We start from the raw sequence: 23937 nt of genomic DNA on the forward strand, positions 1-23937 counted from the left end.
GACGAATATTTTAATTTTTTTTTACAAAAGAATCTTTTGATCCTTTGCTTTGCAAGACATCGTTCCTGCCACTAGGCTAATGAAGATGACATTTTTAAAAAAGAAAAACTACCATTGCTCCTAAATGACTATAGGGTTGTGTTTGGTTATGTTTCCCTTGATTCTCATGGATTTTTAAAAATGAATGTGTGAATGTTTTGTTTACATGTGTGTATGTGCATCTTATAAGTGCCTTCAAACATCAAGAGAGAAGGGATTTCCTGGAACTGGAGTGAGAGATGGTTGTGATCCACAATGTGGATGCTAAAACTAAGCCTGGGTCCTTGGCAAAATCAACAAGTGCTCTTAACTGCTGAGCTATCTCCCCAGCTCTATCAAAAGTTTTTTGTTTTTGTTTTTCAAAAAAAACCCAACAGTTTAAATATCAGGAATATTACTGTTTGCTCTAGTTTTTATTATAAAAACAACTTGTGATGAATTGTAACTTTAAAAAATATCTTTTTATGGAGTTGAGACCGGCATAGAAGTCAGCTTTGCAGCCCAGGTTGACAATCCTGCTTCAGTCTCTTGAGTGCTGGGATTATAGGTTTGTGCCACCACATCCTGCAGGACTGTAACTTATGCCTGTTAAAACAGTGGATTTGAGACTTAAGCACTAAAGAGTAGGAGAGCTGGAGAAGGCTTCTGTGGTTTGCATTAGTGAGGTACAACTGGAAAAGAAATAGACCGTAGCAATCAGATCAAGACCGACATGGTGGAAGAGTGTCCAGTTGTCTATACTTGCTCCAACTAAAACTTATATGGCCGCCTCTTTAAGAATATTTAAGTCCCATTTTGTTTAGAATCTTAACAAACCATAAATCCTTATTGAGTCATTAAAATGGGAGAAACCAAAATCAAGTAACAAAGTTCTTGTGTGTCAACAGAAAGCCAATGGGGAAAATTATCTTCCCACCACAAGAGGGTGCAAATTCCCGAGTTAAATTTCAAAGGGAAAAAAGGAGATTTTTCTATCAGAATGAACTTTTTCTATCAATCTGAACTTTACAACTCCAAAACATGATACACCTTATGAGACTAAAGATCCCCACTCTTTAGGTAGTAATTAGTATTTGGGTACCAGGGTATACATGTCTGTCTCACCTCTGTCTGCCCACTTCCACCCACTCAGTTTAAGCTTCTGTATACAGTACACTCTGTACACTCCCGTCAGAGAGTAGAACCCAAGTCATATTTAAAATCTGGAGTGCAATCACCAGCAAGCAAACGGTAAGTGTGGATACTGTGGAAAACAGGTCTTGAAATCTCAGTGCTTGCCCCCTCCTACTGTTTCACATAGGAAGTACAACTGATGGAATGCTGGCTTCAGGATCTTAACTTAGTTAAAACTGTAAAAGCATCCTCATTCAAGAGAGACTCAACATACCAGAATCAGAAACCATTTTGAACAGTAACTTGAAAACAACACACAATCAAATTGATTAAAAACTGTTTAGCAGTTTGCAGGTGTGTGTTTGTTGTTGTTCTTGTTTTTTGTTTTCTCCTAGACAGGTTCTTCTATGTGGCTTTGGTTGTCCTGGAGCTCACTATATAGACCAGGTTGACCTCGAATTTACAGAGCTCTACCTGTTGCTTTCCCAGTACTGGAAGTAAAGGTACATACCACTATACCTAGCTTCTTCAGCAGTTTTTAGCACCCTTTTATGTTCCTGTTGTTTCTTTAAAACAAACTTAAAAAAAACCAACAAATTAGAGATTCAGATTTATAAAACATTATTAGATCATCCATTCATTTGCTGCCTCTTTCTCTCCAAATATATATTACTTGCCCCCGCCCCCACACCTTTTCCTTCTGAACTTTTCTCAGGCAAGCATAGGGTCCTAGCTCTTCACATCTATATTCCTGGGAGCGCATTTCCTGACAGCCTGGTAAACGTACACTTGAACAGTATTTTTACCATCATGTTACAATTTTTGAGGTTGACCTTTTATAGTATTCCTCCCTCTCTGACAGGAGCTTATCTTGGGCCAGGGAGTGCATTTAATTGTCCTATCTCTTTTAGCATCCTTTGCTCTGGAAAATTCCCACTCTTGTAAGTCCTTGATGTATTTGAAGGATACAGTGTCACACATCTTTAGAATGTTCACTCCGTGTTTCCTTACAGTTAGATGGAGACTATGCCTTTCAGCTGACTACTGCACAGACTCTGGTGTTTGTTCCTTCGGGTGTCACTTGTCGAACATGATCATCACACTGATGATCATAATTTTGATCACTTTGTCAATGTGTGACCCACACTTCCCACTGTGTAGTTACTCTTTTTTTTTTTCCTTCCTGGAAATAGAAAGCAGTTTGTGGGACCATTATATCCTACTCATCAGAAGTTCCTTTTAGGCTGGACGGTGGTGGTGCACGCCTTTAATCCCAGCACTTGGGAGGCAGAGGCAGGCAGATTTCTGAGTTTGAGGCCAGCCTGGTCTACAGAGTGAGTTTCAAGACAGCCAGGACTACACAGAGAAACTCTGTCTCAAAAAAACAAAAACAAACAAACAAACAAACAAAAAGTTCCTTTTATGTTCAGCATTTATAATTGCTTATACAGTTTATATGATCGATGCAAGATGACTGAACAAATCCACAGCCCCTCTTCATTTTCAGCTCATAGCATTCTCCTGTAAACAAAACCCTTCTAGTTTCCCTACTTAACTATTCATTATCTACATGAGTACATTCAAATTCCTGTTTTTCCACTTCTGTGTTTGCTTATTCTCATTTATGACATCCACCTACAAATATTTCTTAAAATTCATATTTTTATGTGCATATTTTGCCTGTGTGTATGTATGTACACCATGTTATGTCTGGTGCCTTTAGAGGTCAGAAGACAGTTTAGAGAACAGTATCAGATCCTCTGGAACTGGAGTTGTGAGCCACCCTGTGGGTGCTGGGAACCAAACCAAAATCCTCGACAAAAGACACAAGTATTCTTAACTGCTGAACCATCTCTCCAGCCACTCTGCTCATATTTTTATTTGTATATTTGTGTACTGCTTTTCTGAATCATTTAAGGTAGGTTACATAAATCACTGCCTTTCACCTCTAATGTTATATTTAATTATTTTGATATCCAAATTGTCTTCTGTGTAGCTAGTAGAAGCAGTTCCTCTTGTGGCTTCTGTTAACATTTCTTCATTGTTATTTTTAAAAAGCACTCCCTTACTTGCTTGTGTAATGAGATAGTACATGTTTATCTCTTACTTAAGTTTGCTTTTCCATGGAATAAGCCTTTTCCTTTTTAAAAGGTCTGTTTCCATGTTAGTGGAAAATGCTCTTAGGGACCAAGGTTCAGTATGCTTATTGGTACTGGATTATCTGCTTCTTGGAGCTTGTAGGAGACAGTTTTGAGATATGTGTGTGTGTATGTGTGTACTCACAAGTATTTATACACAAACCTTGCAATCTGTAAAGGATATAAATTTAATTTTAAATTACATATAATTTAAAGGCTACTATAGTGACATAAAGTTCTGGATAAAGGAAATGAAATCCCCAGCCCTCAGAGGCAGGCAGGACTCCATGAACTCAAGACCAGTCTGGTCTTTAGAAGGAGTTCTAGGACAGCCAGGGCTACACAGAGAAACACCCCCTCCTGAAAAACTGAAAGGGAGAGGGGTGCGGGGGAGGGGGGGAAGAAATGAAGTCACAGCCACACCATCAATTCATAGAGTTTTCATGTTCCCTTTTAGTCAGTATCTATATACATAATTATATAGTTTCATAGTTCTTTAATCCCTTTTCACTTAACATGCCATAAACATATGAGTTCCTATATAATTTTCACAGTATTTTAGATTTCTCTGAGATATATCATTAGACATTTAGCTTATTTCTAGTTTTAGGTATTATGATTCTGAAATGAATGTTTTTTACACATATGCCCCTTTTAATTTAACGTTTTATCAATTGATTGGAAGATTTTCTAGAAAACTCTCTGTGGGTTTTAATATATGTTCTTACACAGAATGGAACAAACATTTATCAGAATTCAAACTAGAATTGGAGATTAAATGAAAAAGAGTAATCTCTTTTACTGGACAGTTGAATATATAGTGAAAGATAAAATTTTCAAACAATTATAGCCTGAAAAATAGAGGAAGGTCATGTAATCCATGGAAATGGGTAACACAGGAAACTTAAAGGAGGTAGTCATTAGACTGTGTCGAAAGAAGCTTGGTAGAGAGAGCACTAGGATTAGAATGAGTTATGTTAGTATACACAGTAAAGGAGAGATAGGCCATAGAAAGCATTTTAAGTAGAATCATTAGAGTGTAGGAAAATGGAACAGTTGGGAAGAACCTGGCATTTCATACAGCTAGATAGTCTGCTGTAGTCTGTATCTTTGAAAGCAATGAGTAAGGACAGTCTGCTCATGGATAGAGGTTAGACCATTAATGGTTTTAGGTGCTACTTTTATACTGATACAATTGGAAAATCTTAAATTAATTTGGTTGTTTTTTGTTTTTGCTTTTGTTTGTTTGTTTTTTTCTGAGACAGGGTTTCTCTGTGTACCCTGGCTGTCCTGGAACTAGCTCTGTAGACTAGGCTTGAACACAAAGAAATCCACCTGCTTCTGCCTCTGCCTCTGCCTCTTGAGTGCTGGGATTAAAGGCATGAACCACCACTACTCTGCCCAATCAATATGAGATCTGTATTTTAGAAATTTACTTTCTAAATGAAGGGCTGGAGAGGTGGCTCAGAGGTTATGTGGGCATACTGCTCTTAAAGAGAACCTGAGTTCAGTTCCTCCATTGTTTTGCAAAAATAAACACATAAATACTTCCATCTCAGCATTGTATTCACATAGGTATACAAATATATACATATGATTAAAAATAAAATGAATCTTTGAGAGAAATCCACAAAATTTTCTTTTCTTTTTTTTTTTTCTTCCAGACAGGGTTTCCCTGTGTAGCCCTGGCTGTCCTGGAACTCACTCTGTAGACCAGGCTGGCCTCGAACTCAGAAATCCACCTGCCTCTGCCTCCCAAGTGCTGGGATTATAGGCGTGCGCCACCACTGCCTGGCTTACAAAATTTTCTTAATGAGGTTACTCAGAGAACAGAAAGGTATGGAGAAACTCCTTTGGAGAGAACTGTCCAGGCAAATTATTGAGCACTTGAACTTGGAGTAGAAGAGGCAACAAGAGTGAAATGAGGTATAAAAGAAAAAGGAATCATTTGCTCAGAATGCAGGTAAATATTCCTAGGTAACTATTTAGCACTTACTCTGTGCTACATGCATTTTTATTAATTATCAAGTATGTTTTTTTTAAAGATTTATTTATTTTATGTATGTGAGTACATTGTTGCTGTCTTCAGACATACCAGAAGAGGGCATCAGATCCCATTACAGATGGTTCTGAGCCACCATGTGGTTGCTGGGAATTGAATTCAGGACCTCTGGAAGAGCAGTCAGTGCTCTTAACTGCTGAGCCATCTCTCCAGCCCAATTATCAAGTATTTTAAGGGTGAACAAAACAACCACACTTTTTCCTCTTATGGTCTAATGATAGAAAACAGACATTAATGACCTTACAAATCACAATTCTCAGCAGTAACACAGGGTGCTGTGAAAGCACTGTAATATGGGGAGCTCACAATGGACATAAACAGTTTTTTTCGGGGGGTAGTGCAAAAGTGCCATAGAGTGATTGCATTTGGAGGGCAAAGGACCCAGTGTTTTTTGGAATTGAACTTAAGTTGTTATGTTTGACAGCAAGCACTTTACCCACTGAGCTATCTCTCTGGCTGTATGTCCTACCAGAACATCCAAAGATAGCTGTGTCTTCATCTCTGAAATCTAAATACATAACAAACATGTCAAGAGAGAATTCAAGCTCCATTTGAAAGTGAGACCACTATGTGGTCTGAAACTCAATTATCCTAGATTATCTAAGTAGATCCCCTATCACTAGAGGTCTTTTAAGTGTGATAGAAGAAGCATGAGAGAGGTGGCAGTGACAACATGTGAGAAAGGCTCAACCAGGTTTTGCTGGTTTGAAGATAGAAGAAGGATTGGGGCCTAGAAATAGCATGTAAGCTCTAGAAGCTATAAAAGTGTTTCGTAGAGCCTCCAGAGGGATCACAACTCTGCCCTCATCTTAATTTTGTGATACTGAGACTCATTTTGGATTCCTGACCTTCAAAACTATAAGGTAATATATTTTTATTGTTTACAGCCACTAACTTTATAATTGTGTAGTTGCACAGCAATAGGAAAGCATGAGAACAGCCACCACCTTTGCTTTTAAAACATTTATGTGTATTATATGTCATGGGGAGGGGGGAACTCACGTTTGCCAAAAGCATATGGTGGTCAGAAGACAACTCGGAGAAGTTGGCTCTCTGCTCATACCATGTCAGTTCCAAGGAATCAAACTAAGGTCATCAGTAGTCTTGGCAGCAAGTGTCTGTGCCCACTGAGCCACCTCACTGGCCAGCAAACTGCCATTTTCTATGTGTTATGTGGCTGTGGTAGAAAAATGAACAGTCAGTACTAAGTACTGTAGTATACTGCTTTGTTTATACAAATTCATAGGCTATTTTATAGTTTCCTTTTTTAAGGTCTACAAAGTGCCAGATCTCAAGATGACCAAGTGGTTAAATATAGCATCTAGTCCACCACTGAAATTATTGATATACCTTGAGATCACACCGTAATTTTTCGGTAGGAATATGGAGAGCTTCTCCTGTGGATTTACTCATCTAAGTATTCTACTTAAATTTGAGATTTATTTTAGGCTGATATTTAGTTTGTTCAGATAACTTAGATTATCTCTCCCATATCCATTTCTTAGAAAGAAATCCTTCTCAGAGGGTATTTATATAGTATGGTGCCCAGTATGGCTTGGCCATATAAGGGACAGTGTGACATGGTTTCCTGCCCCTGGAATGGAGCCAGCAGCGCATGGGCCTCCATGAGTGTTGATTGCTGTGGGCATAGGTTTGTTTGTATAATAGTGTACATATTTTCACGTTCCTCCTTCAAGGAATGCCCTCTCTGCCAAGGTTAATGACTCCATGATAATCAGAGACACCAAGAGTCCAGGAGGGGTGGCTTGTCTACGTCTCAGCAAAATGGTAGAGTGCTGTGACCTTATGGCTGTGAAAGTCAGGACAGCCCGTAAGGCTGTGGGAAAGAACACTGAAACCATGAGCTTGAAAATATATAATTTCTCAACTATGTAAAATAGAAGAATGTAATATGAATTGTATAAGGAGCTTCACAGATCTCAAGAAACAGCCAGTTTGTCAGAAAGATAATAAGGAAGGAGATAGAGATTTAGGGAGTGGTGATTGCAAGGCAAGATCCCACCCAGTTTTGTTTATGCTTACAAAGGCAGGTGGAGTCCAGAGTTCAGGGTCAGCCTAGTCCACGAGTGGCTTGAATAGTAATTTCAGGGTGGGGTCCCACTAAGCTATCTTATTGTCTATATGTTTGCGGTTTAAAAATCTAGGGGCTGAGATCATGGGATGTTAATTCAGGGGAGAATCAAAAACCAGGGGTAATTACTGAATAGATATGCAAAATAAAAATTGTGCTTTTGGTTTGCAAGAGAGAAGCTATCCAGAAAGTAGATAGTAAGAATAGTAAGAGAGAGCAATCTGGAAAGCTTTCTCGAGACAAGCGTACGCCTTCAGCCTGGACCCACATTTGTCTCTGAGTTATTTGTTTTTGCCACTCCTAGACATCCCTTCCTGAGAACCCCTCTCCAAGCTGAGGCTGGTCCTTGGCAGTTGGGATTGTGTGCTTTATCCTATGCAGGGGCAGATGCAAGTGTGTGAATATACCGGTGGAAACCAGAGGACAACACTTGGCGCCAGTGTTTGGATTTGGGTCCTGTCTACTGTTTTGTTTCTTTTTTCTTTTCTTTTTTGAGCTTGAAACTAACCCCAGGGATCTCTAGGCCCATAGATATACCCATCTTCGCTTCCCCAGTGTTGGAATACAACTGCACACACCATGCCTGTGTTGTTTTTAATGTGAGCTCTGGGTATGAAAGTCATGTCCTCATGCCTTCAAGGCAAGTACTTTACCAACTGAGCTATCTCTGTAGACTTAGATGATCACATTAAGAGAAAATATTGCTTAGGTGTAGATTTATTGTGTAAGATGGATAGACTTGTTTCATGAAACCTCAATGTGCATACTTTACCTTTTGTCATGTGACTTCTAAAGTTGATTAGACTAAGTTATACAGTGGTGGTGGGTATTTACATATGTGTCAGGAAGTGTATTTCTGTCTTGGGAAATTAACCTTGCATTGTTTATAGCCCTAGTTTCTAGAAGTGCAAATTCATACCTACAGCATTTTCCAACTCTAATTCTGTTCAGCATACAGGCCTTAGAGTTCTTTATTTATCTTTTCCTGTATGTGTCATCTTGCCTTCATGTTCTTCACTACAAACCACTGTGGACGGTAGTAAAATTCATTTACAGATTAAAAATTAAGATTTGAAGGTTAATTAACTTTTTTACTCTCCACCAATAAGGATAACTTAAAAGGGAATGAGCTCGTTTCTTTCACTTATTTACTTTCTAAAGTTGATGTGAAATGCTGACTTTGGATAAAGCAATAAACAGTGCTTTGTAAACATTGCCATGTAATGTAATGTTGTAATGTAATATAATGTAAACCTCGTGAGAAATTAAAAGGGATTGAGCCTATTTGGGTTTGGAACCACAGAATCCTAGAGTTAAAACATACCTCTTTCTCTCTGCACCTATTGTCCAAGTAGCCCCTGAAGCTATGAAAACAAACATGTTCCACTCACTTGTGACAATCCTTTAAAAATGGCCATTATTGCTTTCAGTCTGGATGACAACTGAGTCCACACTTGCTAATCCCTGAAATCTTAATGGGCTCTTTGATGCTTCTTTAGTAGTGTCATGATTTAACCCTTTTTTTCCTGGTTAGACTGTAAATTTACAGGACAGGACCCCTCTCAAAAAGTGATAGCCAGATTTATATATGTTCTGAACTATATCCTAATAGTTGGCACTCACTTTTTGTCGCATCTATTAAAATTCCTGTATTTGAGGAAGCAAATTTAGACTCATAAATAATAAAAATGAATCTGCTCTCGTCAGTTTATTTAAAAAAAAAATTGAGGCCCTTGAGTACTGTCACTCATGTGGCCCACTGCCAGTCTTGGCACCATGTCTCTGTTTTAATCTGTGCTATCCTATACTTTGATAAAGTTACCTTGCTACTTTTGTAAAAAATAAAGTTTAAAAAAATGGAGGGACAAAAGGTGCTTGCTGTCAAACCAGACAACCCGAGCTTACTCTCCAGACCTTCTTTCATACTGTACACACATGTACACAAAATAAATAAATGTAGAAGAATGAAACTTTATGATGTATAGAAAATGTCAGATTACATCTGATGACAAGAGAAATGTTGGTGATTTGGGATGATCCTGGAAGCTGAGGAGGACAGGAAATCAGGAGTCTACAAGCTTGACATGTTTATTTTTAATAAACAGAAATGAAATTAGAACTATAGTTTCTAGGACACATGAAGGAGGATATGTGACCAGTTCTTTAGGACAGTTGAGTTGAATGCCTCTTGTGTAAGGTTCTTCCCCCCCCCCCCCCCCCCCCCCCCCCAGAGACAGGGTTTCTCTGTGTAGCCCTGGCTGTCCTGGAACTCACTCTGTAGACCAGGCTGGCCTTGAACTCAGAAATCTGCCTGCCTCTGCCTCCCAAGTGCTGGGATTAAAGGCGTGGGCCATCACCGGCCTTACTGGCTTCTTAGCATCCTTGTTGGACAGGTCATAACCACCTATACACATAAACACACACACACACACACACACACACACTTCACGGGCACAATTAGAGGTGATCCATGAGCTAAAATAATAGTGGCCAATTTAAAAATGCATACTAAAATCAAATAAAATTTTCACATGTGTTAATAACATTCAATTTGAGTAAGAGTTTTTTTTTTCCCCTCCCAGGTTTTAAATTGTGGTAAAATTTAAATTTTCAATTTTGTGGTATTAAATTTATTTATAATGTGAACAACCATCATTGCTATCTGTCTTCATCTAGCAAAATTTGGAAGTCATTAAGATTACTGAACTACTTACTTCCCTAGCCCCCTCAAAAAAGTATGGTTACTAGAAGAGTAAACAAGTGCCTTAAAAACTGGTCCCAAACTAAATTTTCTTTAGTGTTATGTTTTGTCCTAAGTTTAGTGTAAATGCTCCATTGTTTTAAATATAGTGATGACGCAGTCTTTTCAGTCTCAGTGTAAACATGATATTTTAGGTAGAGCCCCCATCCTTCCCTCCCCTAGTGGCTTTTAATCCTCTAGGCGCATAAAAACAGCCCCACTCCCCACCCCTGCTGTGTTCCAAGCTGGACTTTTAGAGGCAAGGTTCTAGGCCATTCTGTGGTTGTATAACATGTCCCTTTTAGTTTTCTTTACAGCTTAGCCAAGGCTATTTATAGTAGGCTGTGCAATAGACTAATTGGTGCTTATCTCCCTTGAACATGAATGTGTCACAGAAACTGAGAATTCAGAATGAATGTTCAGAAGCATCCTTTTGTATTATCTCACACTTCATCATTACAAGTGCACAGAACAGTCTTACTGTGCAAACAGAGTGATTTAATGCCATGGCTAGAGCCATACCCTATTTTTCCAAAGAGTAGTAATTGTTTTTCAGCTGTCTATGAATTCTGACTTTTTGGGAGGGGGGAAAGGTCTCACCATGTCGCAAAGGCTGGCCTGTAAATCATGATCCTCTGCCTCAGCTTCCTAAATGATGAGATTAGAGGCATGTAACACCCAGCCCTGCTTTGCAAACTGTGTGGCTGTAAAATAACTTTAGTCTTCACACCCAGCTGTAACATCAGGGGAGTGTGGCCGACTTTGACAAGCAATGGCAACACTTGAAGTAAAATATGTATCCAAGTATAGGGATGGTTCTGATGCTAATGTCCTGCTCCCCAATTGGTTCTTGATCTATCAGTAAAGCAGCTATGGGCCAGTTGCTAGGCAGAAGGAGTAGGTGGCATTTCAGTGTCCCCACAGGCAAGCTGACAGACGCCAGGAGAGAAGAGGGAGAGTTTGCCATGCTTCAGAGAGAGAAAAAGCTAAAAAGCCATGTGAAATCTCAGGTTGAACCCATGTGAGATCTCAGGTTGAACTGCCTGTGGCCACTTCTACAGGTGGGCAGTTGGGGATGTTGAGCAGTGACTAAATGTAACTGAGCAACTAAAGTTGAGGTTAGGTGGAGAAGTGTGGAGCTAAGAGTATTGATAAGGGCATGCATCTCCAGGCTGGAGGTAAGTAGCGCCCAGCAATTGTGTCAAAAAGGCACATTGAAATTGAACAACTATGTGTGTCTGTGTTTTTCATCCGTGGACCCAGTACTCTTTGGGTCAGGGCTGGTAGCTTGGCTGGTTCCCTGAGCTTAGGGTAGCAAAAGCTACATGCCACATCCAACCTCCAAACTGAAGCTCTTTTCAAGTGTAGTAAGACAGAGCTCATCCCTGCCTATCCTCATAAAACTACTCACACCATCTGAAGAATAACCAGTCTCTTCCCTTTTGGTTGTGCCTTCTTTTGGCGGGCGGTATAACTCTAAAGTACCCCAATTCACAGAATGAATATTAAGAACATTTCTGTAGTCTGTTAAGAGGGCAGATCTCACATTGAACATATTGCCATAAGAAAGACACACAAGCAAAACTGTGGGTGCTTCCCAAGAAACAAAGGAGAATGTTCTTGTCCACATCAGGCATAGAGCTCAGGTCAGGGTAATTTTAGAAAAAAAAAAAAATTAGAGGCATAAGTGTGGCACTGGCAGTGAGAAGGCTGGACTAAAGTGATTTGTAAAGGATTCCTTCATTGATAGAAGAGTAAGCTTTGCTTATTTAGCAGAGGTTTCTGACTCCTAGGATTCCTATCTATTAATACTCTAAAATACTTGTGTTTTATTACTTCTATAAGGAAAATCTAAAGAAAGCCTGGTTACCCGGTTTTGTTCTGTAAAGGTAATTTTGTTCAGAACATTAGAATATGCTGTCAGCTATAGGTTTAAGAATACATTCTTGTTGGTTTGTGCCTGCTCAATGTCTATACCTGAAGCAGGTAGAACTTAATTTTAGCATTGGACTCTGTTTGAAATAGCATTATTCTTAATATTTAATTTAAAACAGACTCTAGAATCTGATATTAATAAGCTTACATATGCACACTAATGGCTGTATTATAAGGAACCAAGCAAGTATCTTATGAGATCGTGGATGTCTCAGGGGATTCATTTTTTCCCCTTATGTATGTATTTATTTATTTAGGTTTTCTGAGAGGGTTTTTCTGTGCAGCCCAAACTTGAACTCAGAAATCTGCTTGCCTCTGCCTCCCAAGTGCTAGAAGCATGCACCCCCACACCCGGCTTCTTTTTAAAACTTTTATAAGTTTTTAATCAAAATAGAATTATATCACCTATCCTTTTCCTTTTCCCTTTCCACCCTCTTGGTGATTCTTTTTAAATCACAGGAAAGGGGATAGTATCTAGTGAAGCTGTATAGTTCTCTTGATTTCTGCACAGTTTGGTTTGGTGGGACTAACAGTTTTCTCTCTTCTAGATTACTTTGTAAAACAGGCTTAGACAGGTTAAGATGCAAGGTATGGTCAAGTATGTTCTTCATGCCCATGTTTTTAAGCACTCTATTAACACTTTTATGCACTGTTATAGGGCAGTTGTTAATTAAAAGCCACCTTTACTCACAAGAAGAATTTTTGGAATGTTCAGTGTCCTTGATTTCTCACACTTCATTTTTTTTGGAGTATAGTTTTAATAAAATGTGTTTTATTTTTTTAAATCAGAAGTGGAATTAAATATGCTCTAGGGTCAATTAGGCCTTTTGCTTATCTAAACCCTAACTTTAAAAGATTATCCTGCTGCATTTATTCAGCCTTTGTATTACTCTCAGAACAATGAGCTGTAGCCTGAACTCTACAATAAAACTGTAAGACCAAAGGCTCAAACTTTTCTAAGCAACATAATTGCATCCCAGAACAAAACTCAGAAGTGTTTATAGAAATAGAAGAATGTCTAGCAATATGCCTCGTATCTAATTAAAGATTATTGGGTGCATAATGAAGCTAGAAAAATGACCTATAATGAGGAGAACAATCAATCAAATGAAAATGACCTTATATGGACATTCATGCCTGAATTAGCTGAAAGGGACATAAAACAGTATTATAGTAATGACCTACACATGTTTGAATAGCAGACATATAGGACATATTTCTATTTTGAAAAACAAAATTTTGGAGATGAAAGCTGTATTGTTTGAGATGAATAAAATTGACTAACTATGATTCAGGGCATATTAGGCATGGAGAAGACTAGTGAATGTGAAGACCCAGCACAGAGAGAATCCCTAGGGAAAGGGTTGAGAAGAGACGGCTCAGCAGTTAAGACCTCTTGCAGAGGTCCTGAGCTTGGTTCCCAGCATTCACATGGGACAACTCACAACTGCCTAAAAACTCCAGCACTAGGAGATCTGACACTTTCTGACCTCAATGGTCACTTCCCCACCCACCCACCCACCCTCATGCACTTTCCAACCCACCCACTCCCACATCCTTAAAAATAGCTACAAAAAAAATTGAAAGAATGAAGACATTAATTTTTAATGACAAGAGAATCAGTGAGCTATGAGATAAATTTCCAGGGGTCTCATACACATGTAATTGGAATGAGCAAAGGAGAAGAAACATACCCATAGAAGAGAAATTTGAAAAAGTATTGGCCCAAATTTTTTCATTTGCTGAAAACTATTACAACACATATTCAAAATACTCTGAAACTACCCCGAAGCACATCTGACCAAACTGACCAGTGAAAAAGAGAAAATCTTGAGAATAGCTACAAAACAAAACAAAACCAAAAACAACCAAAAAGCCAAAAAACCCAAAAGTGTACAATGGCTCAGAGATAACTTGTTTAACAACGCCTCCCGTCTAAGACCAGGAACAATACAAACATATCTGTTCTTACTCAGTCAGGAAACTGAAATAAATCTGATGAAATTTATCATCTCTGAGAGTGCTCTCAGCCTCTTTATTGTCCTCCCTCCTCCCACTCCTCTTCTCAGGGAGTCACTGGTTGACTAGGACTATAGATTAACTTGAATGTTTTAGAACTCTGTGAGTGGGGAATCGCATGGTGTGCATGTGATTAGTCTGAAATTCAGTTCATCTTAGAATCAAAGTTCATGTGGAACCATTTGATGTTCATTCCACTCTTCAGTCCCTAGGATTTCGATTTCTATATTATAGTAACTTTCACGTGTTTAGCAACAGGCCTGATAGCTTGCTCGATCTCTTGAGCCCCGCCCCAGTCACCTGGAGAGATCTCTTCCAAATTGTCGGCTTCTGGCGATAAGATTTTATGTGAACAATCTTGTGTTCGTTTCCTCATTTTCTTTTCTTTTCTTTTTTTTTTTCCTTTTTGGTTTTTTCCAGACAGGGTTTCTCTGTGTAGCCTTGGCTGTCCTGGAACTCACTCCGTAGACCAGGCTGGCCTCGAACTCAGTTCACCTGCCTCTGCCTCCCAAGTGCTGGGATTAAAGGCATGTGCCACCACTGCCCGGCTCATTTCCTCATTTTCTTTCCTCCTCACGGATAAAGATAAACCATTGCTAAACTTGTTCCTCCTTACTGCTTCCTCACAGACTGCCACTTGCCTCTTGGCAGACACCCTAGCGCCTTTCCTTATTACGCCTCTTTCTCTACCAACCTGTATAGACAGCAAACCCTCGAGGGAAGTGTAACTAGGTGAATAAGGAAAACCCAATTCCCTGGGGAAAGTAAATTTAAATAGGATAGTTTCCTTTTCTTTTAATGGTCCCACCAGGAAAGAAAGCAAAAGAGTAGAGCCCCAGAGACAGGACTGCAGGACTAGGAGGACAGGCTGAACACAGGGCTGTCTCTACAGTGCTCAGGCTGAACACAGGGCTGTCTCTACAGTGCTCAGGCTGAACACAGGGATGTCCCTACAGTGCTCAGGCTGAACACAGGGCTGTCTCTACAGTGCTCAGGCTGAACACAGGGCTGTCCCTACAGTGCTCATCCACTGTAAACTTTTAGCTACCGGGATGATAAAGAGATAGAAGATTGAGGTTTTGGCTTACCTCATACCTCAGCTGGGATTCTTGATATGGGCAATATTTATTTTGTATTATGTGAGTTTTTTAATTCCTAGGGTAGGGAAAAGCACACAAGAGAAGAAAACCATACTGCTGTAACCAATAGCTTAGCTTGATTTACCAAACAACTTTCCCAACACTGAAGTCCTATTAAGCTGAGTCCATTACCATTCCCCCCACCCATCCCCTTCTCTCCTTTTCCTTTGATAGAATCTCACTGCACAGCCAGCTGGTCTCCAACTCATTCCAGCCAAGGCTAGCCTCAAACTCTTGTTCCTCCTGCTTCAGTCCTGAGTGTTAGAATCACACATGTGAAGTACTAGGCCTAGCTTCTTTCTACTATTTGTTCCTATCAAACTGCCTATCAAAATGCTTGGGCAATAACAACCTTTCTCCTCCTGGGCAGTTCTGGTCATTGCTATGTCTAGTGTGCTGAACCTATACTAAGCACACAGTCACTAAATCTGATTACCTTTTTTTTCTCTGGTAGTCTAAGACCATTGCTGCTTTAAAATTAGACACACACATACACACACTCTCTTGCATATGTAAGATGTGCCTGAACTGGGTGTGTGGTGTTATGCTCATGAAAGGCTAAAGCAGGAAGACGTTGAAGACTCCTCAGCCTTCTGTCTATATGGGGGGACCTTGTTTAAAAAGCCCCTTTCTTGTTCCCCACATTTTTCTATTCTATAGATTTCAGTTCTCTTTTCTTTTTTCTTTAAAGACTTATTTTATGTATGTGAGTTATTTATTTTTATATGTAAGTACACTGTAGCTACCTTCAGACACACCATTAGAGGGCATCAGATCCTATTACAGATGGTTGTGAGCCACCATGTGGTTGCTGGGAATTGAACTCAGGATCTCTGGAAGAGCAGACAGTGCTCTTAACTGCTGAGCCATCTCTCCGGCCCTAAATTTCAGTTTTCATTTTCAATCACTTCATTATTACACATTCTTAGCAATTACTTACTAGCTTTTACTTCATTTTACATGTGTGTGCTTTTCTTAATATCTATTCTACACAGTTATATTTGAAGTTAAAAGGCAGTGCTTCAAATACATATTCACTGTGTGCTACAATGTTGTATGTGCAGCAAAAAAATGGACACTGATTGTGGTGTTGCTACCTGTAATCTTAGCACCCAGGTGTATAGGCCTGAAGACTGTTCACATATAGCCTTGCCTACTTGATAAGTTTTAGGCCAGGCTGGGCTATGTAGATTCTGTCTTTTTTTTTTTAAAAAAAAAAAAAAAAAAGAGGAAGAGGAGGAAGAACATGGAGGAAGAAGGAAGAGGAAGAAGAAAAGTAGACACTATCATGTAGACAGACATATTCTGCTCTTTCAAGAGAACTTAGATACAAAACTACATTTTTTGCTATTTTATTCGTATAATGTATGACTTTAATAAAATCTTCAATGTTCAGCTTAAAACCAAGGAAGTTTCCTAAGGAAAAGCATATAAAGGTATAAAAGCATAATTAAGATTTTTTTCAGCAATAAAATAATATAAAAACCATACACTAGTCATTTGAGTCTTGGTATGTTCATAGAAATTTTTATGGGAATCATGTTACATAGTTAATACAAATAATTTGCTTTAAGAAAATCTCTACTTCTTTTCAGAGTAGAAGTCCCATGGATACATCAGCCTGGCCCTCTACAGTCCTTAAACTGTTCCTTGTTGTCTCACGAAGGAATTAATGTGTTAGGACCCAGTGAGAGGGTTGCTAAGGTGTCAGAGTAAGGCTGTAAAAGTGTAACTCATCTTTTCTATAATAGATTTTCAAGTAGTTTAAGTGAGAGAAAGTCCCTCTCCACCTGTTGCCCAGCAACGATAAAGCCAGGCAGTGACTACTAAAGTGGGCTCTAGTGATGGCAGTTCACAGCAATCTGTTAGTCCTTTCCTCTCTCTCTCCACCAAAGCACCCCCGAGTGTGACAGGCTGCCGGAGAGTACCGTTTTCATTCAAAGTCTTTTCTAGTGCATATAAAAGCATACACTAACACGAAACCAATGGAAATATAAAACCTCAACTATAGATTGCTTTTTTGTTCTACCAACATTTACATAGCAGACTTCCCGTTTATGATTTCAGACATTCAGCCATACAATACTAATAAAAAAACGAGTTTGAGAACTTGTTTTCCAGGGGCCACTTTCCACTTGAGAATTTGTGTGTGGTCGTGGTGGTGAACATCCAAGCTAGTAACGGTTCCTGACTAGACATCAAGAGCCATGTTCTCATTTTTTGGCCACATCAGAGAAACTTCATCTGCTATTTTCCCTGTTAGGAATAGTCATTATTTGACTAGACTATAGTCAGTGTAGTGAGAATGGAATGATGTCTATTACTTTGAGACCCTTCCCTAAAAATCTTTGTAGGCTGAGGGAATAGCTTAGTTGGTACAGCAATTGTCTTGCATGCTCAAAGCCTTGGGCTTAGTCCCTAACACCACCTAAATTGGCTATAGTGGTACATGCTGATAGTCCAGGCATTCAGGGAGTTACAGATCACCTTCAGTTATGTATCAAGTTCTAGACTAGCCATGGATACACAAAACCCTGTCCAAAAACAACAAAAAGCCCCCCAAACCTCGCCTCTCAACAGACTAGAACAGAAGATTTCAAGGAAATCTTGGAGCATTTGGTTCTAAAAGCCTATGTGAAGAAATGCCTCCCAAAACTCCTTACTGAACTATTAATTTACTTCAAGAAGAAACAAATTTGAGACATGACTTATTTTTGAGTTGATCTATTACAGCAATGAGTCTATCTTCAATGTCCCTATAGTGCACAGTTTTAGTGAGTAACATTTCCATTATAACGTGAACATTTCCTAGTTGAGAGGCTGTGGGTGTGTGTAAACATTCCCCCAGGAGTGTGATACAGCACGGCTGATTCCCACTACTCATGGGTTTTACTGTGGATGAGCACTAAGAAGTGTAAAGGCACTTTGTGTGTTTGTAGTAACAGAACGGTGACATGGTATTCACTAAAACCTCTAAGAGGAAGGCTGCAGAGGTGGCTCAGTGCTCACTGCTCTTCCGGAGGACTGGAGTTCTGTCCCCAGGACTCACTGACCAGCTCACAATTGCCTGAAATTCCAGTTTCAGGGAATCTGACACCTTCTCTTGGCCTTCACCGGCACCCAAATACACTCACACATACACTTAGAAAAAATAGTTAGAAATCATAAAATATCATTTAAAAACAAAATCTAGCCGGGCGGTGGTGATGCATGCTTTTTATCCCAGCACTTGGGGGAGGCAGAGGCAGACGAATTTCTGAGTTCGAGGCCAGCCTGGTCTACAGAGTGAGTTCCAGGACAGCCAGGACTACACAGAGAAACCTTCTTGGAAAAAAAAAAAAAAAAAAGAACAAAACCAAAACAAAACAAAAAGCCAAAATCTAATCTTAAAAAACTTCTAAGAAGGGCTGGTAAGATGGCTCAGCGGGTAAGAGCACCGACTGTTCTTCTGAAGGTCACGAGTTCAAATCCCAGCAAGCACATGGTGGCTCACAACCACCTGTCATGTGATCTGAAGTCCTCTTCTGGTGTGTCTAAAGACAGCTACAGTGTACTTATGTATAATAATAAATAAAATCTTAAAAAAAAAACTTCTAAGAAAATGAAATGACCAAGTCCTTTTCTTGGATTTGTTTAATATGTAGCCATCATTGGTTTTGTGTCTATAACAAGTATGTTAAGAGCCCCGCCTTCTCCAAATAGCTAGGTAGGTAATAGCTAGGTTGGAGCTTATTGCCCTCAGCAATTCTAACAAGTTGGGCTGTGAGACTCTATCTGTTCCCTTTCTTAACCAGCACTCTGTCATAGATGACTGCGATGCCCTAGTGCAAGCCATACTATGCTGGAAGTCACTTTTAACTCGGATGTTCCGTCAGACTCCAAATTGACAATGGAGAGCCGCCTAGGAGCAACTTCAGGACTTAGAAACATGTTTGAGAGAAAGAATGCACTAGCACACGTCAATGCATAGGTGTGGTATTCTCCATCCATCACGGGTTCCAGAGACTTAAGTCATCTATCTGCCAGGCTCGCAGGATGAGTGTGGTTCCCCATGAACCGCCTGGCTGGCCCACCAGTAAAAACAGAATTAAAGATTGTTCCTTAAATTTTTTTTGTTTATGTTTTATAGATTTATGTGTTTTGCCTGCTTGGATATTAATATATCATTAAGGTCCCCTGGGACTGGACTTATAGATGGTGTAAGATCTCTTTTGGTTTCTGGGAACTAAAACTGAACACTCTACAAGAGCTGAACACTCTACAAGAGCTTAACTGCTGAGGTGTTTCTCTAGACCCCAGACAACTTATTACCTTCTTTATTTTAGTTAAAATAAAGTCAGCTTCAGGTAAGATTCTGTCATCTGATGTTACCAGGAAAAAAATGGGTTTCTTGTGGCAATAACCTCTGACAATACTTACTTTATTAAAAGAGTTTTAGCGACTATGCTAATGCCTAACACTCTTCCTGGTTTGTATTTTGTAAATGGTAGTCATTATAATAATATATAACAGCACTGAGACCTCTTACCTGTCATATTCCTTTTCTATTGGTATATTGTGTGTATGTCTCACATGCATGTGAATATGGAGGCCAGAGGCTGCCACTGCTTTTCTGTTACTTCTCACCTTATTCTCCTTTTCTATCTTATTTGTTTGTTTTGTTTTGTTTTGAGATGGGGTCTCTCATCGAACATGGAGCTCAACAATTTAGCTAGACTTTTGCTGTTAGCAAGTGCCAGCATTCTTCTGTCTCTAGTCCCCTAACACCGGGGCTATAGGCATGTGCAAATATGCCCAGCCCTTTTTAAATATGGGTTCTGGGGATTGAAGTTAAGTCTCCATGCTTTCAGGGTAAGGACTTTACTGACGGATCATACTCCCTCTTCCCCTACATTCTTACTTAGAAAATAACATGAAAAAAGAAAATGAAGTTCAGTCTAGCTAAGCCAAGGAGAGCTTCATACAAGGAGTGGAACCAGTCCAAAAAATGAGGGGGTTGGGAGAGGAATAGGGAGTGGGCATATTACAGGCAGCAAAGCTGGAGGTAGAGTCATTTAAGTCTTTTAACACTGGACACAGAGCTACCAAATTTGCTCTGCTGGGTTTCAATCTCGCTTTGGTCCAGTATTTCCTCACTACACTCAGGTTCTTCCCTTTTGGGATGGTAATGTATATTCTGTGCCACCATATATTGTTAAGTATGTAATTTACTTTTTGATGAGGGATGCAATTAAGAGATTGTCTTGAGTCTCAAGAGATATTGGATTTTGTACTTTTAAACAGTTTAAACAGTGTTGACACTGTCACTGAAAGACTATGAGGACTTTAAAAATGTGACTAAATGTAGTTTTCCATTACGATATGGCCATGAAACTTTAATGACAGGGCAGTAGAATGTGGGAGCTTGAATGAGCATGGCTCCCATAGGCAATGCCCATTTGAATGCATAGTTAAAGGTTTAAAAGCTTCCTCCCAGCCATCCATAGTGCCTGCAGTTGGAGATGAGGGCTCTTAGCTGCTCCTGCCACATGCTTTAGCTCTGCTACCATGGACTCTAGTCTCTGGACCTTAAGCCCAATTAAGCAATTTTATGAATTGCCTTATCATACAATAGAAAAGTAACCATTACAAACTCTTTTCTTGGTAATTTTTTCTCCATGAATGTTTGGGAGCCCCCAGGCATATAACCCATACCTTTTTTTTTCTTGTTTGTGGGGATTCATTACCCCCCAAGGTCATCTCACCCACATTTGCCATGTTTATGTTTTGTGATATCTATGTTCTTAGGAGTCTTAGAACTTGTATCCTGTCCCTGATACTTCTATTGAGTTCTGGTTACTAATTCATTGGTTTGGCCAGCAACTCCACTTAAATGTAATAAAGCCCTCTGAACTGGCACATTTAAAACACATCTTCTGCTCTTACTCTCTTGCCTTCTTGCTCACCCCTCTCTCTGCCTTCCCTCCTCCCCAGCCCCATCTCTCCATGTGGGCCTCGACTTCTTTACTCTTCTCCCTCTCTCTGCCTGTCTACAATAAATGCTGTAAAACAAAAAACAAAAAACAAAACAAAATAGCAACAAAAAACCCAAACAACAAAACAAACAAAAACTGCCAGGCAGTGGCACACGCCTTTAATCCCAGCACTTGGGAGGCAGAGGCAGGCAGATTTCTGAGTTCGAGGCCAGCCTGGTCTACAGAGTGAGTTCCAGGACAGCCAGGGCTATACAGAGAAACCCTGTCTTAAAAAACCAAACCAAACAAACAAACAAAAACCAAAAAAACAAACAAAAATCAACAACAAAAAAACCCTACATCTTGTTTCTTCTACAATTCATTTTCCTCTTATATCTTATCAGATGTCAATAAGTTGCACAATTTTAGTCAAGTGGGTAGGTTAAAAAGCAAACAAACTTGAACCCATTAACTCCTCGTTGTGGCACTTTGCTGTCTGTCATCTCTTAGCAACAACCCTCTTTAGATCTGTCTCTGTGCTGCTGTGGTTGGTGCTCTGAACAACCTACGTCCATGTTTCCAACAGGATCCCTTCTGTGAGCCCTCAGTGAAGGGTAAGGAGAGGCGGTGGAGGGAGAGTCCAGTTCCCCGAAGTATCACCTCTGCTGTCCTCTCAGCACAGGGCAGCAAGTGGCCAGCACCTTCCACTGGCCCGCAGCTCTCCAGTTATCTTCCCTCCCTAGTTTCCCAGTAGCAAGAGGACAGTAACTGCTAATACAGGTTGCGCCTTTATTTTGGTAATGATTTGCTTTGTCAGTCTTTAGTCTGTTAGGCTAAATGCTTCTCCTTCCACCCCCTGCCCTGAAACAGCGCTCACTATGTGGCCCTGGCTTGTCTAGAACTTACTATGTAGACAGATTGGCCTCAGACTTACTTGTGTGACAGTAGACCATGCCAGGAAACTTGGTAAGGTAGACTGGGTCTGAGTCTCCGGAAACTCAGGGTACACACCTGAGACAGCAGGAGGCTCCTGGCTCCCTGCCAGATTCCTGGCCTAGAACACGTGCCATACTTCCCACATAAGAAACTGTGACCTGTGGTCACATGGGCCCAGAGCAGAGTTCTCTATGCTAATGAGAGGGCTTCCCTAGAAGCCCTGCAAAAGGGATTTAATCTCGGGTCCATCCTGAGAAGTTGGTAGGAATCCATTTCCCAACAAACAGTTTGGAACTAAGGACTGTCTCTTTCATCTATCACTGCTGTGGGGGAACATGGAGAAGGCCTTTGCCTAAAGAGCCGTTACCTAAGTCTCCTGTAGAAGGCCTCTAGCCAACTGCAGCCAAGCTAAGGACAACCACCCCAGTGCTAAGTAGGAGCTCCAAGGCCCAGCCCCAGGTTAGACTCCATCCTCAGCCCAAGGGCCCCCAACAATCCTAACCTCGTTGCGGCCTTTTTCCCCACACTTTGTTCCTGACTCTTCTGTGCGGGTCCCAAGCCATCGACTGGGTGCTCAGGGGTCAGGGAATACCAGCTTCTGCTTTCCCACATCTCAGACTGTGCTTTTCCACCCTGGAGCAGTGTCTCAGAGCTTCCCTATAGCCCTGCAATTGCCCAACAGTGGTGCTGGAACAAGTGCAGTCAAACTCCATGCAGTTCAGAAGCTGTGCCCAGCTGCAGGGCGGAACCAGTACCACACAGGCATGAAGGTTCTCCTGCCTATGTCCTGCCTCTGAGTGCTGGGACTAAAGGTGTGTGCCACCACTCCAAGTGAGATACAATTCTTTCTGCTCTGTGGCTATTCTTATTCAGCAGTAGCCACCTGCGTGCATCTCACATTTAGAACAAAACCCAAACTCTTCTATGGCCTACAGTTTTTGTGATTAAACCCATCCTTTTCTCTAAGTGCCCATCTTTTCCCTTGAAACTCTTCTGGCTTCTTAAAAAAAATTACTATTATTGTTATGAGGCCTGAACCTTATGCATGGGATGCTAAGCAAACACTATATCACTGAGCAAGATGCCTAGCCTGGCTTTCTTACCTGTCTTGAACCCAGTGCTCTTCTGCAGGGCTTTTGTAGACACTATTCTCTGTATCTAAGTTGCCTGGGTCTTTGCCAAGTTCACTTCCTCTCTTTATTCAGTTCTCTTCTCAAAGTTGGACTTACAACCTTCTAACAACTCTATCTAAAGCAGCGGTTCTCAGTCTTCCTAATGCTGCCACCCTTTAATATAGTTCCTCATGTGGTGGTGACCCCCAGCCATAAAATGATTTTCACTGCTACTCATAACTGTAAGTTTGCTACTGTTATGAATTGTAATGTAAATATCTGATAATGCAGGATACCTGATGTGTAACCCCTGGGGGTTAGACCTGGGGCTGAGAACTACTGGAAGTATCCCCTGCTTTCTAGTTTCTGATCTGGTATTGTCTCAGCCCCACTCCCTGCCACACTTATCTGTTTCCTCACTGTAATATGAGATAAACTTTATAGAGGCAAAGGTGCCTGGCTCAGAGTTAAGGTATTCAGTAAGTTCCAGGACACAGGTAGAGTTAAGGAACTGTAGGACTTGAAACACACTGGAGGAAGTAGACCAGAGTTACTGTCAAGAAGACACTATCCAAGTGAGACAAAAAGACACAATACATATCTACTCATCTAGTACATAAGGCAGTAAGGGAAATAAAAAATTGCACTTAGGGATGTA

General features: G+C 40.3%; 1 long non-coding RNA gene across 2 annotated transcripts in view; it reads left to right on the plus strand.

Annotated features, from left to right (window-relative positions):
• Positions 1 to 23937, plus strand: part of LOC116085271 — a 30898-nt gene that overhangs the window by 802 nt on the left and 6159 nt on the right. The gene's annotated exons all lie outside the window — the stretch shown is intronic.

This window comes from Mastomys coucha, unplaced genomic scaffold (genome assembly GCF_008632895.1).
Source record: "Mastomys coucha isolate ucsf_1 unplaced genomic scaffold, UCSF_Mcou_1 pScaffold9, whole genome shotgun sequence".
In the NCBI taxonomy this organism is placed as follows: Eukaryota; Metazoa; Chordata; class Mammalia; order Rodentia; family Muridae; genus Mastomys; species Mastomys coucha.